Raw genomic sequence first — 9,434 nt, 5'->3', positions numbered from 1 at the left:
CGTCTGGGGCGTCAACGGGGTGCCGAGACAAGTAGTCGGCGTCCTGGTGTAGTCGGCCGGACTTGTACACTACAGTGTACGTAAATTCTTAGGAGGCGTAGAGCCCAGCGACCTAGGGTTCTTGAGGCTCGAAAGCCAGCACAGAGTGGTCAGTGGTAACAGTAAAAGGCCGCCCGTATAAGTACGGATGAAATTTGCCAACAGCCCAAACAAACTCGCGGTCGGTAACGGAATATTTGTGCTCGGCAGAGGAAAGAAGCCGGCTGGCGTACGCAATAACGCGATCATAACCACGTTGACACTGGGATAAAACAGCGCCAATGCCATAGCCACTCGTGTCTGTGCGTACTTCCGTTGGAGCATTGGCATCAAAGTGGGCGAGAATCGGCGGGGTAGTGAACAGCATAATAAGGTGTGAGAAGGCTGTGACTTGAGCGAGACCCCAAGAAAACGGAGCGTCTTTCATGAGAAGATCTGTTAGTGGACGGCTATGTGCCGACAAATTGGCGGAAATACGAGCACGAGTCCACAAAGCTCCGAACATCCTTCGCACAAGTTGGTACAGAAAACTCGATAACAGCACCAACCTTGGCGCTATCGGGACGGACGCCAGTTGAGTCGACGAGATGCCCGAGGATGGTAATTTGGCGGTGACCGGAGTGGCATTTCAAAAAATGCCTTTTGCCTCAAGTTGTAGCCCAGCCGCCCGAAACACCGATAGTGTGGATGAACGACGTGTCAGGTATGTGGCAAATGTCGGGGAGAACACGATCACGTCGTCCAGGTAGCATAGGCAGATAGACAATTTAAAGCTGTGCAACAGCGTCTGCATCATTCGCGCAAACGTGTCCGGGGAATTGCACCAGCCAAATGGCATAACTCGCAACTGATGCCGTCAGCTGTAATAAACGCTTTCTTTTCACGGTCCTTGTCGTTGACGGCGATCTGCCAGTAACCAGAGCGCAGATCGATGGATGAAAAATAGGTCGCGTCGAGAAGGCAATCTAGGGCGTCGTCAATTCGCGGAAGGCCATAGACATCCTTCTTGGGGATCTTATTGAGATGCCGAAAATCAACGCAGAATCACCAACTCTTGTCCTTCTTTTTAACTGCGGACTTAAGCAAATCTTACGTCAGAAAGAATTACTGACGTAGGATCCGGTGACAGTGATGAAATCTGGCACTCATCTGATGGCGACAGAGTGACCAAAACTGTGCTTTGGGGAAGAACTTGAGGACAGAGTCCAAAGTTCAACAGGGGCAGCCAAGTCTGGTTGGTCGCAACAGTCACAACAGTGTCGGGAAAGGAAACGTTGTGCGACAAAAGGACACTGGTACACCGAGTAACCACATTGTCACCATCCAGTATACTGAGCAGGGTAGAGAGACAATACAGGTGAGTACTTGGGGCGGCAAACTAGCAAACTCGGCACAAGAGAGCTGACTCTGGACTGCGTCAGGAACGTCTGGTGAAGCGGGGAAGTCAAGTTCAACGACACCGGCCGAGCAGTGAAATACAACGGAGTGGCCAGTCAAGAAATCCAGTCCAAGGATTGCCACATGAGGGCAGTGGCGAAGAACATGAAACAACATGAAAGTGTGGCGGCCAGCGACGCTCACGCGTACGGTGCACAATCCGAGCACGGTCGGAGTTCCGCCGTCAGCGACACGCATAACGCTGGACTTTGGAGGTGTTAGCACTTTGTCTAAGCGTTTACGGAGATCAGAGCTCATGATAAAAATATGTGCACCTGTGTCTATAAGGGCAGTAACGGGTAGGCGATCCACTGATACAGCAAGTCAGTTCTCGTGCGCGGACAAGGTCAAAGGAGGCTTTGCAGGTTGTGCGTGCGTCCAATGCAATTATTGTAACATCGGTAAACATTATGGCTACATAAGCTAGAGTCCGGGAAGCGTGAGAAGCAGTCAGGGATCTTTGAATGCTATCGCGTTCTACACTTAAAGACGAAGCTTTGACGTCTGCAATTTTTGTTTTCTATTTTCTCTGTGTGAACTCTAGAGCTCGGCGTGCACAACACGCTAGAAGAGATCGCCGAGGCTCAGGAGCGAACGCAGATGATCCGACTCACGACCACCAAGCTCGGCCACCAAGCACGACGCGAGCTCAGCTTTTTCACCTCGATAACCAGAGATCCCCCAGAGTTGACGCCGGTCCACCGCGAGATCCGAGACCTCATCACGATCGCTACCATTCCGCGAAATGTGCATCCCGACCTGAACGGAGGCAGGCGTTTTGCGCGAGCGACCGCCCTTCTCAAGCGCATAGACATGAAAACGGACGACGTCTCGTTCGTGGATGCCGCTGCCTTTCGTTAGAACCAAGCCTTCGCCGTGGTCAGTGGTCTCATCCACGCAGCGAATCCTCAAGCCCTGCCACGATCCTTACTCGATACCCTGAAGTAGCGGAGCAAGTAGCCATAGCCCTAGCTGTGCTGACAGCAAACGGGTAAGTCATCTACAGCAACTCCAGACTGGTCATCAAAGCCTTGGAACGTGGCGTCGTCTCCACCCAAGCGTTACGCATCCTCCGCAGCGCGGATCGGAGTACCCTCAAGCACCACCCACGACGCAGCGCGTGGGCTTACCTGACTTCCCTGTCGGTCCCTACGTGGTAGACGCCCGCTACGCGCTAAGTGCAGGACCTAAATAAAGTTTTTCCAGTCTAGTCTATAGTATTGCAGAATTGTTGCAAAGCAGTGGTCTAGGGGTGACGGGTCGTCACTTGGAGGGTCCGGGGCAGCTCGGTGATCTTTAAAACCTCGAGCCGCCTCTTCCGCATGCAGAGTCCCGGTGGCGCCCTCGTGTACCGGTGCCCAGGTCACAGTTTGCATTTATTGAACAGTGGAAGTCCCATCCAGTACCTACAAGTATTCGGAGCGCCTGTGCTCCGATTTGGCCCCTTAGATAGTTTCTGCAAGCTTTCTGAGAGTCTATGATTATTGTTAATGGAGCGTCTCGCGTCCAGACCTGTTTTATTGGGAGGGCAATTGCAACGTATTCCGCTTCTGTTGTAGAGGCTCGATCTATTGAAGCGCACGCTGTAATTTCTTCTCCCAACATGCAGAATAGGATCCATGCTCTTTGGTATTGGAGACAATTTGTGCCGTTCTCCAAGTGCGTTGGGTACTTCATTAGTAACTTGATGTTTTTGCACTAGTGCATCCCGCCCTAACTTGCTTTGGACTTTTCTGCCTGTTAGAGTCTGGATCACGCGATTTTGTTGTGCTCGTAGCTGTGCTTCGCTTAATTCTTCAATCGTGTTGTGTAGACCAAGCGCCTGTAGCTTGTCGCTTGAAGTATTCAGAGGTAATCTTAGGGCTACCTTGTAGGCCGTTCTTATTAAAGATACTCGCTCAAGAGCGATACATGTGTGCACCTTACTACATAGTCAGCGACCCATGTTTATCCAACGGTTGGTTTCGAACCCCGTTCCGAGAGCATACCAGTCCGATGCGCTACCCATTCCACTATGGACTATCTAGTCACCCAGGAAGGCGAGAAAACGGTTAGAAACACAAAATTACAGCAGAACCCGTCTCACGCTGAATTTCAACAGTAATGCAATTACCATTCAAGCGATGCAGGGGGACACCGTTTTACTACTAATGCGTTGGCGTTCTTAGAGCACTTAACGCATGTTTCGGGAATTATCTATCTTCAGGTACAGGAAGGCGCGTCTTGCGCTGAGCGACAGTTGTGCCCCCAATGCTGGCATTTCAGAACAATACACTACAAAATATAGATATAGTGTTTAGATAGCGCCATACTACGTGAGCATGCATGACAGTCGGAGCTCGAGTAAAGAAACAAAAATGCGACTATTTTATCCACCGCACAGCAAACTACTAAGGCGTGTCCCACTCCCGAAGTCACTGTAGCACCGTTCGCAGTGCCGCCAGCAGCGGTGGCACATCACGCCAGCAGGCGGACAATTTGAGCACACACATCTTATGTTGATGGCTGACAAATATAAGGCCTCCCTGATTTTTATTGCGCCCTTGTACCTACATTTCGTTACACGTGGCGTCTACCCAATGTTTGGTCTGAATACGAAGCTATTAGAATACTAGGCAAATGTTGAATGGACGGCCTGCTAGAGTCTGCGCATGTAAAAGTGCAACAGGGCCGCAATAGTCGAGTACAACTCAGCAGTTCACATTCACATTCGCGCTCACGCCCATCCACTTACGCTCACCTTAATGATATCCGCCAAATAGGAATTAACTACTGTCTACAATCACATACTGATATTCACTCGAACCTAGACTGAATTCCGATACCATTCACTAGCACTCACAATGAATTCCACTGAACAGATTAGCCTGTATACTTGAAGCTCATCATAATAGTAAATGAAGACGCATCACCTACTAATATCACGTTCCACGGGAACATACTTTAAGCCAGTAGAAAACATCGAAACAAATGACATTCGATTGCGATCTCGTTAGTATTGTGACGTCTCGGTTGGAACGACGTTTATTAGGCCCGGGAGCTCGTCAGCGAAGCAGCGCAGCACACAGGCGATGATGATGAACACATATACAGACGAAGAGGAGGGTAGGTAAAAGTGCGAGGAAGATGATGATAACATACAGATGAGGAAGATGTGCGTAATAAACGCCCACACTAATTTCCCCCCGACGTGAAAGCGGCCATCCTGGCCGGCCGTCAAGGTGTCGAGGCACGCCGCGTGAAGGGCTTCATGCGGGAGACGTGGACAACCTCGGTATTGCGGCAACGGCGGTCTGTGGGGGCGTCAAGAGGAGTAACGCGATAGTTGACAGGCGAAGTCTGTCCAAGGACTATGTACGGCCCGATAAACCGTGGCTGGAATTTTTCACATAAACCAGGGGTGCGAGCAGGAGTCAGGAGCAGGACCTCGTCACCAGGTCGAAAAGATACAACGCGATGGCATTCGTCGTAAATATTTTTCCGGTCTTGTTGTCCTGGCCTCTGTGTTCAGGCGAGCAAGCTGGCGACAAGTGGTCGAGTCGGGAAATGTACTCTTCGCACGATGATAGAGATGTATTAGCCTTAGAGTTGAAGAATGAAACGTCCGAGAAAGAAAGTAGGGGAGCGTCCATAAACGAGGTAAAATGGCGAGTAGCCAGTTGTGCGCTGCATCGGCCGTGTTATAGGCGAAAGTGACGAATGGTAAAAGAACATCCCAGTTTTTGTGGTCTGGTTGAATGTAAGCGGCGATCATGTCGGCAAGGGTGCGATGAAACCGCTCGGTCAAGCCGTTAGTCTGGGGGTGATAGCTAGGAGCTGTCTTGTGGGCTGTGCCGAAGCTTCGAAAAACTTCGTTTAGCAGTTGGGAAAGGAACGCCTTTCCACGGTCACTGAGCAGTACACGAGGAGCACCATGGCGTAGAATAATGGCTTCAAGAACGAAGTGAGCAACTTCCGAAGCAGAACCAGTAAGCACAGAAGCTGTCTCAGCGTAGCGCGTCAGATGGTCGACGGCAGTCACTATCCATCGATTGCCGGCAGTAGTGACCGGAAGGGGCCCGTAAAGGTCGATCCCAACAACATCGAACGGGGCTGCAGGGCACGGAAGCGGCTGTAATTGGCCGACAGGAACAGATGTTGGGAGCTTGCGACGCTGGCAGGGAAAGCAGGAACCGACGTATCTGGCGACGCTAGCAGAAAGGCCAGGCCAATAGAAACGACTTCGAATGCGGTCATAGGTTTTATGGAACCCAAGGTGGCCAGCTGTCAAATCATCGTGAAAGGCGTTGAGGACTAGAAGTCGGAGAGAGCGTGGTAGAACTGGCACCCAGCGTTGCCCGTCAGGATGGTAAATACGGCGATACAGCACGCCATCGTCCAGCTTAAAGTGCGCGAGCTGGCGACGGAGGCGCGCGTTAGGTGGACGAGAAGCCCCAGAGAGGTGATCAATGAAGCGTTGACAGTACGGGTCAGCCAGCTGACGAGAGGCGAGTGGCTGATCATCGTCGAAAGGCAGTTCGTACATAGAGGCAAGGGAGGAAACCGTAGCAGTGCCGGTCGAACTGGTGACGTGCGAAGCGATTGCCGAGGCGTCGAGCGGGGCCGTAGGAAGCGGGCAGCGAGAAAGAGCGTCGGCGTCTTGGTGTTTCTTCCCGGACTTGTATATGATTTCGAAATCATACTCTTGGAGGCGTAAAATCCAGCGACCCAGGCGTCCAGACAAGTTCTTGAGCAGTGGAAAGCCAGCATAAAGCGTGGTGGTCCGTAACGATGGTGAAATGGCGGCCGTGGAGATAAGGGCGAAACTTCTGTATCGACCAAACAATAGCCAGGCACTCCTGCTCAGTGATCGTATAGTTCTTTTCGGAAGCGCTGAGTACACGGCTGGCGTATGCAATGACTCTCTCTCGCGAAGAGTTGTCGCGTTGCAGAAGAACAGCACCTATACCGCGGCCGCTAGCGTCTGTGTGTAGGAGAGTCGCTGCGGCCTCATCAAAATGGCAAAGCACAGGTGCAGAGGTGAGGGCGTCCTTCAAGCGTGCAAATGCCAATTCACATTCCTGTGACCACAGAAAGGGTACACCGGAAGCTAGTAGCTTGTGTAATGGAGCTGCGATGGAGGCAAAGTTCTGGATAAAGCGACGGAAATAAGAGGCGAGGCCAAGGAAACTGCGCAAGTCTTTGGGTCTGTCAGGACGAGGAAAGCGAAGAACTGCAGCAGTCTTATCAGGGTCCCGCTGAATGCCATCCCTGCTCACGACATGACCCAGGATCTTAATGGCTTTGCTGGCGAAACGGCATTTCTTGGTGTTCAGCTGAAGACCAGCGCGGGCGAGGCACGTCAAAACTTCATCCAAGCGTTGTAGGTGCTGATTAAATGTGGATGAAAAAATGACAATGTCGTCCAGATAACACAGGCAGGTCTTCCACTTCAGGCCACGCAACACGGTGTCAATCATGCGCTCAAAAGTCGCAGGCGCGTTGCAGAGCCCGAAAGGCATTACGTTGAACTCGTACAGTCCATCGGGGGTTGCGAACGCCGTTTTTTCTTTATCGTCTTCGTGCATGGGGATTTGCCAATAGCCGGAACGCAGATCCAGGCTGGAAAAGTATTCCGCACCTTGGAGGGAATCAAGGGCGTCATCAATGCGCGGCATAGGGTAGACGTCTTTTCGAGTTATCTTGTTGAGCGCCCGGTAATCGACGCAAAAGCGCACGGAGCCATCTTTTTTGCGGACCAAGACAACAGGAGACGACCAAGAACTAGCCGAGGGACGAATTACCTTGCGTTCCAGCATGTCTGCGACGTTGTCTTCGATGATTTTCCGCTCGGCTAGAGACACACGGTATGGGCGGCGCCGTACGATAGATGTTTTGTCTGTCAGAATGCGGTGCTCTGCAACGGTTGTTTGGCCCAACGTTGACGAATACACGTCGAAAGAATTGGCGTGCTTTTTCAACAAAGCCAGCAGCTGTTGCGTCTGCGCGGGTTTCAAGTCAGTGCTGATGACTGCTGTAAGGGCGGCGGCCGAAGAAGAATCACCAGAAGATGGGTCCCCAGAAGAGACTGGTGTAAGTGGCAAGACGCAGACAGGCTCCAGATCGGCGACGGATGCAACGGTTGTGCCTTGCGGAAGGAGGATTTTTTCTGGAGTTGCGTTCGTGGCAGTGACCAGTGCAGATCCATTGTGGAATCGAACAACTCCTGATGTAAATGTTATGCCTTTAGTAAGGCAACGTGAAGAAGGGAACACCAAGACGTCACCATGGTCAATGTTGTCGGATAGGAGAGTAACTAGTTGGATTTGTCCTGGGAGTAGTTCCGCATCTTCCGCAGCGGTCAGGTGAAGTGGCGTGTGGGTTTCTTCGCCAAGCAAGTGCTCGGTGTCGGTAAGGTGTATCACACGCTGCCCACAACAAATAGCAGCAGAGGCAGAAGATAGAAAATCCCATCCCAAAATCAGCTGGTGAGAGCACGGGTATAGCACAGCAAACTGTATGTGATGGAGAATGTCATCGATAAGTACACGCGCAGTACAGAAGGCAGCAGGTCGAATAGTGTTCCCTTCGGCTGCAACCAGCATGGGACCATCGTAAGGCGTCATAACTTTCTTCAGACGGGAACACAAATGAACATTCATAACCGACAAAGCCGCACCAGTATCCACTAAAGCATCCACGGGCACCCCTTCAACGTACACACGAATCATATTGGATGGGCGCGCTGGAGGAATTTCAGTCTTGTGTGTGTATGCAGTTTTTCCTCCGGAAACTGCATCGCTTAGTTTTCCGCGCGAACGGTAGAGGTAAGGGAGGCAGGCCTAAGTGGTGACGATGAGCGGCGGTAGGGTGATGGAGAACGGCGTCTGGCCGAACGGTAAGCGCCTCGTGCATCAGGTGATGCAGGCGGAGATGGAGAGCGCTGCGAAGGTGAAGAGTAACGCCACCCTTGGTAAGAGGCCCCACTGTAAAAATCGCGTTCACACATATCGTAGCCCCGACGCTCGTCTTGCTGGCGCTTGCGGCAAAAGCGTGATATGTGGCCGCGATAGCCACAATAATAGCACGTAGGACGATACGGACGCCAAGGGGGGTAGTAGGGGGTGTTCGGTGTACCGTGTGACAGGGAGGTCAGATGGGCCGATGAAGGCTCTGGCGGTGATGACGGGAAGTGAACCGTGGGCGCAGTAGCAATCGACGCGTAAGTTGGTAGCGGCAACGGAGAAGTGACGTGGCCGACAGGCTTGGCAGCAACTTGCGCGTATGTCGGTCGTGCGGTAGTTGGTAATGCTTGAGGGACAGGAGCTTGTGCTGGCACAGCGCAGGTCAAGGACGCCAGTTCTTCCCTGATAACGTCACGCAATGACGCACCAAAAGGTTGGCTGGGATACGTCGAAGGTGAGGTTAACCCCATCGATTGTAACTCTTCGCGTATGAGCGTGCGTATCAGTGTACGTAGGTCATGGTCCCCCGTAGAATGGGCATCGTCAATGTCGGGCTGTAGGCGGACAGACTCGAGCTCATCGAGGCGCTGACAAGTGATTACGACGTCAGCGACGGTAGCCGGATTCTTAGTGGCGAGTGCATTGAAGGCAAGAGTTCCAATGCCTTTGAGAATGTGGCGTACCCTGTCCGACTCCGACATTGAAGAATTCACACGTCGGCAGAGTGCAAGGACGTCCTCGATGTAGGAGGTGTACGACTCACCCAGGTGTTGTTTGCGAGCATCGAGGCTTTTCTTGGCTAGAGTGGACCGAACAGCCGGTGTGCCGAACACTTCACGAAGCTGGTGCTTGAAGAGAGTCCAGTCGGTCAATTCGGGCTCGTGGTTAAAGAACCACGTCTTCGCCACGCCAGCCAGATAGAAGGAGACATGGCGTAGTTTATTAACATCATCCCAGTGATTGGCGGAACTGACTCGCTCATAATCGTCCAGCCAGTCTTCGACATCCTCTCCG

Source organism: Dermacentor silvarum, chromosome 7 (genome assembly GCF_013339745.2).
Source record: "Dermacentor silvarum isolate Dsil-2018 chromosome 7, BIME_Dsil_1.4, whole genome shotgun sequence".
NCBI classification, from domain to species: Eukaryota; Metazoa; Arthropoda; class Arachnida; order Ixodida; family Ixodidae; genus Dermacentor; species Dermacentor silvarum.
This window is presented reverse-complemented; position numbering follows the sequence as displayed.